This window comes from Rhyacophila brunnea, unplaced genomic scaffold (assembly GCF_057557595.1).
Source record: "Rhyacophila brunnea isolate RB1 unplaced genomic scaffold, BYU_Rbru_1.0 scaffold_9, whole genome shotgun sequence".
Lineage (NCBI taxonomy): Eukaryota > Metazoa > Arthropoda > Insecta > Trichoptera > Rhyacophilidae > Rhyacophila > Rhyacophila brunnea.
The window spans coordinates 34,927,671-34,944,958 of record NW_028233361.1 but is presented as its reverse complement, the minus strand read 5'-3'; the positions used below and the strand labels follow the sequence as shown (position 1 = coordinate 34,944,958).

General features: G+C 32.6%; 1 protein-coding gene across 2 annotated transcripts in view; it reads right to left on the bottom strand.

Annotated features, from left to right (window-relative positions):
* The window catches only part of axo (axotactin), a 94,456-nt gene extending 77,377 nt beyond the window's left edge, over window positions 1-17,079 (bottom strand). The window contains exons 1-2 of one of the 2 annotated variants that reach the window (XM_085959561.1): window positions 17,013-17,079; window positions 16,681-16,851 (exon numbers count right to left, since the gene is read on the bottom strand). The gene's annotated coding sequence lies outside the window, so the exon portion shown is untranslated. Of the gene's footprint in view, window positions 1-16,680 lie in introns of both variants that reach the window. The other variant, XM_085959558.1, reaches the window with a different exon arrangement.
* Window positions 17,080-17,288: the final 209 nt, after the last annotated feature.

Below are 17,288 nucleotides of genomic sequence, written 5' to 3'. Positions count from 1 at the left end.
ATAATCTATTTACATACTTTGGAAGCCTTCTTCTTTATATTTATTTTAAACATTTGATGACTGCATAAAGTATTTTTATTACATAAAAAAGTATTCTTATAAACCTCTCGCTCTAATGTTTTAGAATATAGTCATATTTCAGTACGTCCATGTGAAGTGGTGTTGAGATTTTTCATATTTATTATTTTTAAAAGCATTTATAAAACCATTAGTAAAATTTATGTCGACATTATTATAGTGAAATATTTACAATAAAAATTATTTTGATAATCTCTGTGATCCCAAATTTGACTACAATTAGGCATTTTGTTATTAAAAAAATGAGCAAGATTTACACATTTAAAGATACTGATTATAAGCTTTGTTTTTGAACATTCAAATGTGATAAACATTCTACGAATAATGTTTGCTTTATAATAATTATTGACCTAAGAATAAGGTAGTATTTTTTTGAAATATACCATTTCTATTGACGTTTCCCAGTGGCTAAGCTACAACATACGGCCGTAGCCATAAACTGACAAACGATAACTGAAGTAGGGAGTAAGATCATGTTAACGCTGTTTCTTCATGTTCTGTCACCTATATCATGTTCTATTTTGTACTGTTACCGCCAAATTTAATGTTGGCATCGCCAAGTGTGCGATTATGCTACTGACGAGGTAGACTAATTTCCACGTGGACCTTAATGACGGACATTTTTAATCTACCCGGCATAAAAAGTTAATGTTCACGTGATTGAAACTGCGACCGTTTGACCTCATTCCGGGAATTATCCCGGTGTGTACGACCTGTTGACGTGTTTTGCACAAGACGACCGCCCACGCGTCCCTGTTTGACACGAATTCTGGCAAATATGAACTTGGTCTATAATGATGATGATGATGATACTGAAACTGAGTATTCTTAAACATAATTCAATGGCAAATTGCGTCTTAGAACAGGATATCATAAGACTTGTAATTATTGTAGTCGTAGCCAATAATACTTGTATAATACAAATTATGTAGCATACAGTGGTTTTATAATAATATGAAGTAGATACCAACACGATGTACGAAAATCTATATAACCTCAGAAGCGTACCTATTAAAAAAAATCTTGGGAAAAAGGATACACATCTTTCACTTTCTGGATGAGTGCTCTCACCTTTAAGCTATCTATATTTATGTCTATATATCTATATTTCTATGATTCATGCAGATTGTTTCTTATATCTACGTTAGGTACCTACCTACTACAAATTCTGTCAATCAAATAAGGTAGGCAAAAAAACTATCGATTTGTAAAATAGAATTCTGCCAATTAAATGCTGACTCAATAATAAATAAATGATATTACATACTAACTTAATTGTAACTTGTAACCACTGTCCAGTATTGGCTATTTTTTTTTTATCTTGAGTCATTTTTGAGGTTCTTCAAAATTATACTTTTTTCTGAAATAAAGACTGTTCTGTACTGTAATTCAGTACCTACTGTATATTTTTTATAATCTGAATCGTAAGTGAAAAATCAATAAAAGCAAAACAAAACATGGAAACGTCATAACTCATTACTATTGCTGTGTTTTAATACTCATGAGGGGTTTGCAGCATAGACAGAATTTTTACAAGGGGTCTCCAAACATGTCAATGCTTTCTCGGGCCTTCAAATACTTAAAACCCACATTGAAAAATGCTATGAAGATATTATAAAATTACTAATATTTTTGAAATTAGCTTTTTAGCTATATTTTTAATTTATTGATTGAATTGGCGTATACGTGGTAGATTAAAATAGTTTTAAAACAATGTATTTTGCTGATGTTACTTGTGATGACCGTAAAAGCTTGTCCAGATCACGCGTGTCTCGTCGCGATATACCGCGAGTGCATGTGGACTACTCAATGAGGTCACATGTACCTGGAGGACGGACGACTTGTTACGCGCGAGTCAAATTGCACCATATGGACAAGGTCTCAGGACGGCTCAATGCGGTTACGTCATGTATCTGGAGAACACGCGAGTCAAATCGCGCCATCTAGACAAGGCTCCAGACAGTTGACGCGGTTCGTAAGACACTTTCAACCAAAGCATGCGTAAAACTACTCGGTGTTAAAACCAGAATTAAAAAAATGAAATGAAGTGGAAGATGAAGTGATCGAATGTAAACATACCTAGTAACTTTTAAAACTCGTGAAACTCTTTAAAAACTGAACAACTGACAGATACTGATTTAAAATCATATAAATTTATTAAAGCCACAACAGGCCATGATGCATAATGGCGTTTGTATAATAGAAGTACCAGTGAATTAATCACAGAAACATACAGACTGATAAAATCATATACTTAAGCCGGCACTCCATTAGCACGCAAGTCAGACGATTTACAGTCTTCGGACTTTTTTTTTCGCGTGGAGCACCCCAGACCTGCGGACTTTTTAATCCGCAGACCAGGCTCATTGGATTTCAAACTTGTTTGATATTTTTGCCAGACTTCGTCAGTCGATCACTATGCAAATTCGATTTAACATTAATACGCAATCATTCGGACCGAAAAAAAATCTGTAATTGTTTTAAACATTTTCATTGATTAATTTGTTAATTTACACATTAGAAAATGAAAGATTTACCAATTATTTTTTTATTTGTATTTATGAAATTCATAAAAGAAATCGTAAAACCGTTGTTTTCACTGCTATATTATTTTATGCAAGTCTACATAGAAATAACACAAAATTATAGGATTATCGGAAGACATTACGAGAATCTAACTTTTCACTTTTGACAGCTCGACTTTTTTATTCGTTCGTTGATCAGTAGCAGAGCATAGACAAATCGAACGATTTATTGTCCTCGGACTTTTGGCTCGCCAATGGAGCGCTGGCATTAAATATTATATTGTTACCTCTCTAGAATCGAATGCGTTGCCCCTGGATGAGAATCTAAAGTCTTAGACATTGGAGTACGAGGTCAAAACGGGCATATTGTTCTAATTTTAAACTAAAATAAAATGGAAAAGGGACTAACGTTATAACCAATCAGTTACGCATGACTTCTTTTACCGCAAATATTCAATTATTGTGGACTTATCGCTTTTAAAAAGTAAACGTTTCAAATAAACTTCAACAGTGCGCGCAAATTACGTCTTGACAAGTAAACGATATTGCTAGAACAGGCGTGTACACAGAAAAATGATATGGGGGAAAATTATCCATAATAATTTATTAATGATTTTTTAAGGCGGCGGGAAGGGGCGAGGTTAAAAAATCTAGCAGTAGTCACCGGATTTACCCCTTGGACCTTTGCACTTTTCCGTGTATATACTCCACTAAATAGTTATTACGACATGTCACATTCACAAGTGGTTATCGAATAGGGAATGGGACAACTGGACGCCAGGACAATTGGACGCCGCACTGTCGTAGACACGTAGACAGAACGTAGACGAGGAATTTTAACCAGTTTCTATCTACTACTTAGTAGTTTTAATTAATTTTACTCTTAACATAATGTTTTTTTTATTGCTGATTTAGAATTACTATGCCTAAGGCTTTATATAAAAATAAAAAAAAACATTTTTTTCGTTGAAACTTAATAAGTAGCACGATTAAATAATTATTTACGTGTGCATAAATTCTAACCAACTATAATAATTTAAATATACATAATATTATTAAATATATTTTAAAAGTACATAACGTCTATTTATTTTTGAATTGCGTGACCAATCCCAGTGTCCAGTTGTCCCGGCGTCAAATCATCCTAGACCCATCGAATACGCGTGGGATACAGTTATAGGTAATTTATTGTCAGTGTCCGTTCGTTTCGTCCGCGCTGTTTTGTATTTTAGACATGCCGTGTCAGAATATGAAAGCAAATATAGGATGCCTTTGATTATTACACTATTATTGAATGCCACCGGCCTTGCGTGTCGTAAAATGCCTAGAAGAGTGGGGCGAAAATTTTAAGATGGCTGTTTGACAGTCAAATCATCTGGGTAACAATCGTCAGTCATGAGTTCATGACAAGATGAAGAAGAATAATTATTTAATTCATCTGAATAATTAGTATTTTTTCGTTCCTAGGGGGGGTCCAGAGCAGCAAACCTCCCCTTTGCGTGCGCGCGCCTGTGCCAGAATAAACGTACAGGTGCAGTTGCACTGAATGAAAGCAGTTTGTATGAACGAGTTGGGCCAAATGAAACGACTTAGAGTCTTAATATAATAATATTACAATAACCCTCGCGTCCACTGGATTGTGAATTGATTCTATCTATATTATGATACGAATAGCTATGAATGCGTGTATAATGCAGCTTCAATAATTATTCATCATATTAATGATATACAGCATTATTGAAAGCGATGCTTTTTTCATGTACAAATGTGTCAGAAGAAATGCAGAGAAAAAAAGTGTACGCACATAGAGAACTGTTGCTAAATTAATAATATCTATTATCACAAAAAGTCTTCACCATTTTCCAGTACAGTACTCTAACTATACGGGCAGTATTGAGAATATCATTCACAAAGACATGACAGAAAAAGAACTAGATTTCCTCAAACTTAAATAGACGAAACAGGTATTTTAAAAATTACGTCGTAATTTGCATCATTGTTTTCAGGTAAACAAAGATTGATGATTTTTTTTTTGTTTTACATCTAAGAAATACGTCATACAAATAAAAAATAATACAAAAACGGAATGTGGTTATCTAATAAATATTATATTGTATGTTACATTTATTTCACTGTTAAAATATATGGTACACATCAATGCAAAATCAACTTTTTATGAAAATTTCACATCTATTTCCGGTGTTGGAAAATACTAAATTAAACGCGAAACACCACATCCGTACCTATTTGCAAGCTAGATACCCATTTAAACATGTTATATCGTGTACAATGCGCCTTATTTAATGAATAATCTATAATAATAATATGTAATTAGTGTTTTTGTATACGTATGTGATAATCGCATTCGCAAAAATGGTTAGGAATACATTCTTTTTCATATGTTTGAAGTTTGTACGAAAATATGATTGTATCTTTCAAACCTGGTTAAGACTAATATTTTTTTTTTTTTTTTTTTAATAATAACCATACCCTTGCTTTTTCGTACAAGGTGGTTGGGTGGGTTAGTTGCATTGATGTGGGGCTAATTAGGTGCCTCCATTTATATCTTTAATTTTCTTTATGGCCAGGATTAAATATTTTGTGTAGTGTTCTTGTGTTGTTCTATTGCTTAGTGCTTCGTGAGGCTTTTGGAGGTCAATTTCGTGATTATAGTGTCTACATCGAGTCCTGAGAGTCCATCGCTCCCTTTCTAGTATAGGGCAGTCGTTGATGACATGCCACACAGTTTGAGATGTGTTGCCGTCACATGGACAACAGTCGTCATCCCTCAATTTAAATCTTTTTAGATAAGCTCGCACCGATCCGTGGCCTGTTAGTATCTGTGTGAGTTCGTATGATATTTTTAAGTTCCTGGCAAGAGTGATGGCACAGTTTATGTTTGGAATAAATTTCTGCGTTATTGATCCTGTGGCGGATGTTGTGTATCTGTGGTTCCATAGCTCTATGGTATCTTAATGTATTATAATATATGTATTCATCAGTTGATTGAAAAGATACATATTTTCGCCGAAACAACAAACAAATGTGATCGATCGCCTGGTTGAAACATTTGATTATATCATCATCATCATCCATCATCATCTGTATCTATCCATTGCTGTATGAAGGTCTATCCAAGCTGATTCCACTTCCTCCGCCCTGTGCGTTGCCATGTACTTCCGCAGAACTTTATCATTTCATCGTTCTAGCGGCCTCTGATGAATTTTCTCGTAGGTACGACTCAAAAGACCTTCAAAGCAGAATGCAGCAACTCTGAAGCAAGCAACAAAGTAGGCTTGAAAATAAATGTAACAAAGACGAAAGTCATGTTTAACTGCTTTCCGGGCCAAAAAGAGATGCTTATCAATGGCACTCAGCTCGAACAGGTGTCAAACTACGTCTATCTGGGACAATAAGTGTCTATAGATGGATGTATATTTGATGAAATTGTTCGCAGAGTAAAGCTCGGCTGGAGTGCTTTTGGCCGATTGAATAATGTCTTCAAAAGTGAGCTCCCACCGTGTCTAAAGCGTAAAGTGTTCAACCAGTGTGTGCTTCCCGTAATCACATACTCGTGTGTAAAATGGACCCTAAGTAAAAGAGAGATCCAGAAACTTAGAGTAGGACAACGTGGTGTGGAGAGGTGCATGCTGGGCATAACGCGAAATGATTATATCAGGCGAGTTAAACTATAAACTTAAAATAAGCTGTGATTCACTATTCAGTATCAATGGAAATGATCTACAACACTCTCTCATTGTCATTATTTAACTAAATTAAAAGTATTATATTATTTAGTTGAAGATACTGAGGTATTACAAGTTAAACAACATCACTTGACAGCTACATCCTACATCCTTGAATAGGTTTTCCACCCTATTATATATAACGTATATAATTATATCACATATTAATGAATACATAATCACAAATTAATTGTATTTTTAATATACTCGTATATTATTATGTATATAAATGAGTACAGTTAATATAAAAAAATAGTTTCATAGATGATTAATAATTTTGTATGTAACCGCTATATCATGGATAGGTAGGCACCATATTTAAATGGTATACACATATTTAAATGCCGATATGAAAACTGTTTAAGTTTTTTTTTATTATTATCCAACATAAAATCCAATTACCGTCAGTTTATTGCATTACGCCAGTAATGGTGGATGTCAAACCGATCATTGATTTTGATTTGCTTCATATGAAAGCATCTTATAAAATGGCATTTACAAAAAAAAAATCGGCAGTACTCTTGAAAACATCATGGAAAATGAAAATTAATCATAGCTAAAACATACATATTATTTAAACACGTGTAAATGTGTGAGATCCATAAAATTATATATTTTATTTTATGTTCAGATAATAATATAGAACAGTCGTTCCCAAAGTTGACTGGTCTCCGACCCATCTAACAAAAATTTCCAATCTTGGGACCCACCTCTTAGCTGTCTTAGAGAAAAGAGGGCATAACTATTGGTAATGCTCAGATTCCCTAGTGGCGAGTCGTGGAACTACTTAATACTGTCTTATTTGTTCTAATTGAAATAAAAAAAATATTTTTTATAAGTGTTACCAATATGAACGAAAGACAGATGAAATAAGAAACACAACTTAAATAAAAAAAAATATTACTTAAATACCTACACGTGCAAGGTTTTTTTACAAAGTTATTTCAATTGGTAGGATGTATTTGTTTCTTATTTTTCTTCATTACAGTTTTAGCATCAACTTCAACTTTAGTTACTTTTAATCGCAGTGAGTTTGGTATATCCAATTTATTTCGGTATTTAGTTTTAATGTTAACCATAGCCGAAAATCCGACCTCACATATATATGAGGTAGTAAACAGGAGGAGGACTTACAAAGCTTCATAGAACAGGCAAGGATAATTATCAGCAACTGAGAGCCAGAATTTTACGATTGAAACTATTTTTCAATGACGTATCTTCTGATACTTCTTCACTTGCTTTTGTTGACATACTAGTTGGTAAGTCGTCTTGAAATGGGTTACAAATCCAACGCAACGAATCAAACTTTTTCATCTCTTCCCCAAAATAGTCGTCAAAGTTATTTATTAACAGTGATAAATGACTGGAAATTTCAGACAGTACGTTCATCTTAGGCTGCACTTGGTTTTCAATAATAAAAGTTTCAAGTGATTCAAAACAATCATACTTGCCATTCTCAATACAACTTTTCCACAACATAAGCTTTTTCATGAACGCTCGTATTTTATCGTGAACTGCAAAAATGTCTGATCCGTTTGATCCTTGCCAAATAAGTGAGCTTGAGAATGAATTCTTCGTCCAGTAGATGTTTAATATATTGAGTTTTTCCTTCCAAGTAAATTGTAACATCATTATGCAATCCCACTAATCGTGTCAGTACTTTAAGTCATGTATACAGTGGCAAGGGCCCACTCAATATTTGCTCGCGACCCACTGGTGGGTCGCGACCCATAGTTTGGGAAACCATGATATAGAATGCATTGGTAATCAAATATGATAAAATTATAATATTATAGATATATTAAATAAAGTAAGAGAGTATAATATGTTCGAAGTTTTGATTTTATAATACCTACTGACGGAGAATAAAATTAAGCCGAGACTCATATTATATCTACCGATGATTTTTTTGCATTGTGGGGCTATTGTCAGTTAAATGGTAATACTTTATTCGTGGTAATACTGTCAATAGTTGGTAAGTCTCGAAAGGTGACAGGACAAAACAGAACAGCCAGGGGAAAATGAAACATTAATTTTTGTGGAATATATTTAGGTTAGGTTAGGTTAGGTTAGGTTAGGTTAGGTTAGGTTAGGTTAGGTTAGGTTAGGTTAGGTTAGGTTAGGTTAGGTTAGGTTAGGTTAGGTTAGGTTAGCTTAGGTTAGGTTAGGTTGGGTTGGGTTAGGTCAGGTCATTATTTCATTGTACCTAGTCACCCAATCATTTTGAACATATTATATTGATTAAGATGAGATATCCTAAGCTTGCCGGCAAAGTCCCGTTTATTTGAGGCTTTCTAGCGATTAGGAATGCAGAAGTTAGGTATATAATTTGATTTATTATGGCGTATTGAAAATCTGTGCTCTTAAAAATCTATCAACATAATAGAGTTAGGACAATTTCAATATTAAATTTATATATTTCCTGAAACGTCGTGGTTATCGTTGTTCCGTTTTGTCACTGTTCTCTTATGTCATGTTCTGTTTTGTCGTATTCTGTTTTGTCGCTGTTCTGTTTTGTCACTGTTTTGTTTTGTCACTGTTCTGTTTTGTCATGGAACCGTCTCGAAATCATGTTGTGGCGTAATTGCAATTTGAAGTTTGACAAGTCGTCTAAAATCAGGCATAATGTTGGTTTCTTTATGCTTTATGTGCATATTCGATGTACCTATACCGGATGACCTTTTTCTAGTACACATATTTATATAATATATACACATAATCCGTTGTTAACCCCAAATACCTAAATTATCGACTTACTAACTTTTGGTAGGAACACATGATTTATTATTTAAATTTATTTCGGTAATGAAAGGCTGTACCTACTCACGCAATAAGTTGTATTATAAATTAGACTTTAAGAACTATATTTTACAGTGGCAAAGGGTGACTTTTGGAAAGAGGTAGGCTGTGGAGATCTGATAAAAAGAGCACACTTGTCAGGTATACTTACGAGAATAGTACGATATTTACTACTAATGAATAGGTACACACTAGTAAATGACAACGACACACTAATTCAATGAAACTTCAAAAACTCATTGACGACATAAAAATGAGCGATGTGTTTAAATTACGTATTTTTCAAAACATGTTTACCCATCAAAAATCATTAGATAAAATTTATTTTTATTTATAAAAACAATCTATACTTACTTATTTATTAATATTCGATTAAACGCCGTTGAAATTATTTTTTAAATTATCTAATTATTAATGACTTTGGACAAAGTGCGCAGTCGTGACAACATTATTATGCGCGAATTTTTTAGGCTCTGCGATAGGAGCTTACCTTATTTCGTACAAATCAGCAGACTTACTGCGGTTACGAGACGTAAAGTCCATACAAAAAAAAATCAGAATTATTTCACACATAATCGGAGATTTATTTACGTCGAGACGTCGCGGCGCTTATTATTTATTTACGGCGCGCTGTGGTATATTTCTTTAATACCTTTGCAGTTGTTTTGTAAGCTGTGTAATACTGTAATACATTCTTACATATACGACATCTCTCGTTGGCAAAATAAATTATTTTTATATAATATAAAATAATGAAGTGATTAAGTATATAAATATGTCAATATGCAATTAAAAAATATTTTTCTTATGAAGGTAGGCTTTAAATAATCGCCTAGTATGGAGTCTTCGCCACTGATATTTTAGTCTGTGTGTGAAAAGTAAAATGAGATAAGCTTGGAAAGTCTTTGAAAAATCCGTTGAATATGCCAAATTAACTATAATGTACAAACATAAAGGAACAGTATAGAAGTGTAAAAAAGGGTTGAGTCGTAATAATGCCACGAATTGATATATTTTACACTGAAACTAAAATTTGCATATCAGTGATTTTAGAATTAAATTGTCTCCCTTTTATTTTTTTGTTCCAGAATATTACCGTACTTATCAAAATTATTTTGAAATATAATTCTAGAAAAAAAATTTAACTGTGGGACTCGCTCAAATCTTTTATTATCCGGGTGATTGCTATAAGTCTTTAAGTTACCGATTCGTCTATGATTCATAGGAATTATTTCGAATAACTATATTTTTATCTTACTTTGAATTCTGTCAGTTGAAAAGGTCGGGTTTTTAGTGAATAACGTAGGTAACATTTCTTACTTAATTTTAACCGTCGTCAGGCGCTATAATATTCTTTATAAATAACTAAATGTAATAGATTTAAAATTAGTTACTTTATTACATAATCAATACGCAAAAAAGGCAAAGAATTATTGAATAAGAAGGAAACGACCTTTAAATAATATACTATTACATAAAAAATGTCTAATGGAATTTAGTGCAACTAACTACCAGTGATTTATGAGTTAATTATCGTCCAAATGACAATTTTTATAGCAGGTATAGGTATATTTTTTACTCTTTAATTGAAAATATCTGGTACCAAAAAAATTAGGTGGAAACCGGTCTTGGTTTTAAAAATTTAACTGCTGAAAAGATAATAAATACATACTAGTGACATTCACAACTAATTCATTTCAATTAAACATAGTAATGTGGAAATTATGAATACTAAAATTATTGTTAAAATAATAACAAGATAAAAAGAACTTTTTATATACCACGTTTTTTAATTTTCTGTTGAATCATATAGACTTGACAATTCTATGTATTAATAATTTTGGACAAATAAGGCAATTTTCAACAAATCATTTTTTTGCTATTTTGCAACAAACAAAATATAGAATACTGAAATGTTATTTTGATTTCCATAGAAACGCACGTATATATTAATAATTTAGTTGCTAGGACCACCCCCTTAGCAACCATAATAGTGGATTGGATTACGGATTTCTTCCGAAATAACTTTTGATATAAAACAGAATTAACTCAAAATGAATTCAATTCTACTTAAAGATGGCTAGAAGTATTAAAAGAATACACTGGCATCGTGTTATGATATATTCTAAAAGTTTCAAATGTCTAGCTAGTCGGTAAGTTAGTTAAAAATCGATTGCAAGATTTGTACTGGATAAACAACCACCGGACAAACTAGAATACGAGCTAAGAAAAACGTGGCAATTATGAAATACCATTGTGGAACGTGGATACAATAGTTTATTTATATTTGATGATGACTATGGGAATCATTACAAAATAATCATAGTTATTAGATCTTAGTAACTCTCAAATAAATACGAAATACTATTAGCCTTTCGGTTCACTGTGTAGTCACGAATTTAATTATTATACTAATAAATATATTAATGAAAAATTCAAATATGATTTTTGATACGATCCGGTGTGTCCAAACTCAAAATGTGCCATACCGACTTTTACCTATCAAATGACGTTTTATTTATAAATATAAATATAAGAACACAAAAATATATTATCTTATATCAGTATAAAAACCTACAGTAGGTAAAGAGTTGCCACTTCGTAACTTTGCACTCCGGCTGTAAAGTAGCATAAAAATACCTAATATATTCTAAAAATATATTTTACACATATAATATTATCTATTTATTACTACATTTATATTAATACAAGTAAATAACATTTGATCTAATTTTATGCGAACTTATCTGGCAAAGAGGCGTATCAGTGTAGTAAAAAGTGCGTTAAAAGGTTATAAAGCGTATACAGCAATTAACGTTATGAAAAAGTTTTTTCTCTTTATCGTTGTAGATTTTTGGGTTTCCATCGTATATCTTTCTTCCTTCTTTACTCGACGTTTCAGGCTCGTTACAGAGACCATTATCAAGAGATGATATGTCTAGTAAAGAAGGAAGAAGGACACACGGTGGAAACCCAAAAATCTACTACGATAAAAAAAACAACCGTGACAGCCTCTTTACTTATAAAATGTTTTTTTTTTAAATTTTAATTAAATGTAAACAAACTCTGAGATAGTCTACAGTAGCAAGATAATTGTTATTTTAATTTGAATGGTGTTTACATTATTATTATTAAAAGCAGAGGCATTATTTTGTTATCACATGTGTTTGGTAACTCATTAAAGACAATCTGTCAAATATAAATGCTTGACATATAATCATCTCCGCATGTGCCCAGGTAAATCGTAATAAATAATCAACGATAAAAGATAAGCCATACACGATATGAGTTGTGCACGGATACGGTGTTATTAAACGTTTGATATTGAATTAGTGAAATAGCTTCCGTAATATTTAAATAGATATTAACTAGGATTTAATATTGTTTTGCTAAAAAAGTTCAAACCATTATAATAATTAGTACGTATTGATGTCCCTCTCGCGGTCACTCATTGAAGAGTAAATGGAAGGTAAGGAGAATAATAAAAATACAATATTACACAGAAATAAGAATTAATAATGAAAATACCGGCAGGTCATTAAAATAAATAATATTATTGTATTTAGTTTTATGATGTCCCACCACTGTGAAAGAAGAAACCCGAGTATGGGCAGGAAACAAAAATATATCTATAACAAGAATGTCATAGTGAGTAGCAGGTGATGTTAGCAGTGGTAGGTAGGGTTTACTAACACAAAATGCTACGGCATGATAAGGAACCTCAGGCAAGTCAATGAGATTTTTGATAAACCAGATATTTCTAATTTAAAAACAAATTAAAAAAATGTACGTTTCTTAACTGCGAATCTATCTAGAATTTGGTTTTATATAATAACATCAATGAACGTCTGTTTTGATGATTACGATAAGTTTAGTTCATTATAATCAATATTCTATGGCGTATCAAAATACTGATTGAAAACATTATGGCGATTAAAACAATATAATTTAAATTGATTATTTTGTTACAGTATACAAGTCCACAGTTTTAGTTGATATTCTTAAATCCTACAATTCACCAACGGCCTTTTATAACTGTGGAAAATGTTCATTCCAAATTTTCTTTTGAAGAAATAATATAATATAGCTTTTTTCGAAATGCTTGTAAGTTTTGTCTACATAGATATTATTTATTTTACACGAACACACATAAATGCTGCTTTTCAATGGAAATAATAGTAATTGCTGATTGTATTATTCATAAAACTCAACAATATAGATCCCATAACTGACCAGTCATTTATTTTATCGTTTTTATTATATGGTATTTTAAATATATACATTTTTAAAATAAAATAATAAGATGCGATCGTATTCATTCGAGAGGACGCATTTAATGGCCTACAAGAACTCAAAATCACGACCCAAGCAAATGACTTACAGTAAAGTTAATACTTCTAGTAAAAAGTCTGTAAATATATCCTAACATTTTGTAGGTTCATCTGATAATGGGAACAGTATTGCTACTATAACTACTACGTAGAAAAAAAGTAGGGAACTACATAAATAAAAAAAACGAACTATATGAATTTTTGTTAGTTTGTAAGCTTAGAAAAACTTAGGAGAATATAACGTTTTCTCCCAATGCTTCAAGGCTGTAAAAAAATTACTTGGGTTGCCAATGAAAGTATTTACCGTACAAATTTATTGCTTGTTTAAAGATGTAATGATAGTATGGAAGGTTACTGACCAATGTCAGCATGAAATTTTAACTCAGTAGTTTGTCACTGATTATTGTTCATAGAATTTTGATAAAGAATCACTTTTATAATCTTTGAGATCCTGATATAAATCAATATTCATATGTATTGTAACTTTCGATACAATTTTGTTTTGTCGCAAATGAATAAATGAAATTTAATATAATACTTAAGCCAAGATGGCTTAAGAACCTCCGTGATTGGTACGAGTGCAGCTCCATCGAACTGTTCCGGGTAGCAGACGACAAAGCTAAGATCGCCTTGATGGTAGCCGACCTCCGCTAGGGGATGGCACAATAAGAAGAAAAATATAATAATCGCGGTAGGTACGATAGATATACCACCATAAATCGTGCGGTGTTCGAATTTAGAACTAAGCTCGTCACAGTATAAAAAGTAATGAACGATATGTCAAATGTTAGCATGTGGCGCCCTTACTCAGCGGACAACTTATACTGGTGGATCTATAGTCACTAAGCAACTGATGTTAAGTGGCACTTAAGTACGACTAATGGTCGACTTTTTAGGTTAATTTAATACTAATATCTCTGCATCTGGTCCGACATATAAACTGGTTATTTATTACAATTGCGCGGGATCCGCTACAAATTCCGATTGTGTAAAGTACCTGTCAAACAGCTTCTGTCAAGGTATTGCGGTAACAACATTTTCAATACCATTGAATGTCAATGCATTATGATTTAGTCTTCAAACAATATATCTATATTCTAAATTCAGTAGGTATGATAATTGGCAGGTGTTGATTTTATTTGAGTGTTACATAATACAATACGCATTCGATTAATATATATCAACTATGCTACAGCCGAGCTCTGATATATATAGGTACCTATATGAAAATAATATTTGTACAACTTATGACATTATTAAAAAAACCCATAAGGAATATAAAGAAATTAGAGAAAAAATAGTGAATGAACCTACAAGTACATACGTACGTGGTTAAATAACATATATGTAGCTACGAGTATCATTTTGAGTTTGAAATAATAAGGTACCTATTTAATCAGAAGAAACCTTGTTCGAAGAGCTAATTATTATAGGAAATGCTATGCATGTATGAGTTTTAGAAAAATAGCTATTGCCTGGATTAAAACATAATATAGTTATTACCAAAGATTCTGACTAAGTGGTGAGCTCAGCGGAAGTGGGTTGCAAAGAGGATTAAGCATGGTGGAAAAGCCGGAAAACTGAAGCAATTTTATGAAGGACAAGAGATTTTTGTTGTAGATCAAATCCTGGCGTAATAAAATGTTGAATGGAGAAGGATGAAATAAGAAATTGATATTCCATAATTTATTATATGTAAGTACACACTGTTTACTATTAAACATAATTTTTTTATTTTATTTATCATCACCATCATTCGGAAACGTATATATTTCACTCTATTGCCATCAAGCTCATTCCCATGGCCCCCACAAGGGGAAGGTTGACAGAGCTTTAGCCTTGGGGCCCGGGCCTAGGAGGGGCCCGGCAAGGCTGGTCGACCAGTTGACTGAGATAAACACACATGTCAAATTTGCTCTAATAGTAAAAAAGGCGCTATTTGCCGAGAGGAATTTTATTTTCTAATTATTTTTAGTGTCTCCTAACTAGTAAAAAAATACTATTTATCTAATATGGCGAAGGGTCGCATGTTACTTGGATATCACAAAAGGGAGTCGCAATCCGTGCTTCATAATATGTTATGCCGATAATTCATGCTGATTTATTTAAAAATACCAAAAATCGCGAAAAACACACGGAAAACCCTTTATTTTACACGGAACTCTGAAGTTCCACGGAATACCATTTAGGAAACACTACTGTAGAACATTTCACTTCCCCTAACCCTTGAAATAGGTTGTGATCCCGCCAAACATCGTGGCGTGGGGGTCCGCTTCAGGATGTGGGGGCCATGCTCATTCCTTTACCTTCACTCCATTAAATTTCTACATATTACTTTTACATCGCTTAAGAATTTCCGGCCCTTCATTTAGCTGCCCGTCTTATGAAGAAAAGCATCAGCATGATCACTGACTTTTTCATATATGCTTGAGACATGGCTTGCGCAACGGAGTTGTTCAACTTTCGTTTATGTGTTCATATAGTGATTAGAGTAGAATAATGAAGTCCATGGCACTCTATTCAAATTATCTTTCTTTTAAAAGATATCTAGCAACCCTTACCATTTTTTAAATAATGACCAAGATAAGCTGATTTTTCCAGCGAGTAGGTATATCGTATTGGTATTTTATTTGTTTGTCGAAGTTTATCACAACAGGCCATGAAGTGTAGCGAAACAATAATGTGGTAGTAGAAGTAAAACAATCAGACACCCACCCAGTCTTTGAGAAAATCAAAATATCTGGAATCGAATCCGGACGCTTCGGATGAAAGGCCAATGCCTTACGGATCGTTAGGTTAGGTTAGATTTGTGATCCTTTTAACTATCTTTAAGACGCTATATTTATTTTAAAGAAGAACCTGAGAGGGTTATTTGGTGTAGTATAAAAATGTATATAAGTATAATAAGCAGCTTGTGTAATCGATAAAAAATAAAAATGTGTGAAACGACTTCTATACAATAATTATTAATAATTACAACACAGCTTCTAACGAAATCAATTACCGAATCAAATTGGAATTTGATTCCTAATGAGAGTAATAATCATAAGTAAAAGATTTCTGTAATGATGAGTTTAAAAAAACTCAAGATGGTTTTGTAATAAAAAATGGTTACAAAAACGCTCACACGACTAGTCGTGCATCGTATTTGCAAATGTAGTTAGTTTACTTATGTATTATGATGAAGTTTTTAATACTCACAGCTCATTGGTCCAACTGTAACTGAAATTTGTAGGTATTAAAACTCAATCCGGGACGCTCAATTTCAAACGAAGAACTTTATAATAAAACAACAGCACTGCTTTAAAAAAACAAAACAATTCGTCTTATCCTGTGTGATAAAGAATGTAATTTATTATTATTGAAGTCAAACTGTAAACAAAATTAAATAATTATTATAAAAAAATTACTTATTAATCACTTGTTTATAGCAAAATGACCTCAGAAAAAAATAGATCCGGTATATTATTTTGGCACAATTTTTGTCCGGAACGGGGGTGTTTTTTTTTGTTAATTATATCGTTTATTCGCACTTATCGGACGTGATATCTCGAAGAATATACGTGCGGCGTATACGTTCTTCTTCCGTCGACTGACTCCAGACTTATGCTGTTATCATTCCGTGTGTGAATGATAGCAAAATAAATTAATGCCGCCGATGGAAGAGTGGGGGAGGTGTGGGTTGATGACGTCGATGTAAGTAACCAGTTGTGTACCGCGGAGCCATGCCAGCTTCTGAGTCGCTAATATTGTTAGATACACTGTTACAGAATCGAGATGGAAGATGGCACGAATCCTCGCAAGACGAT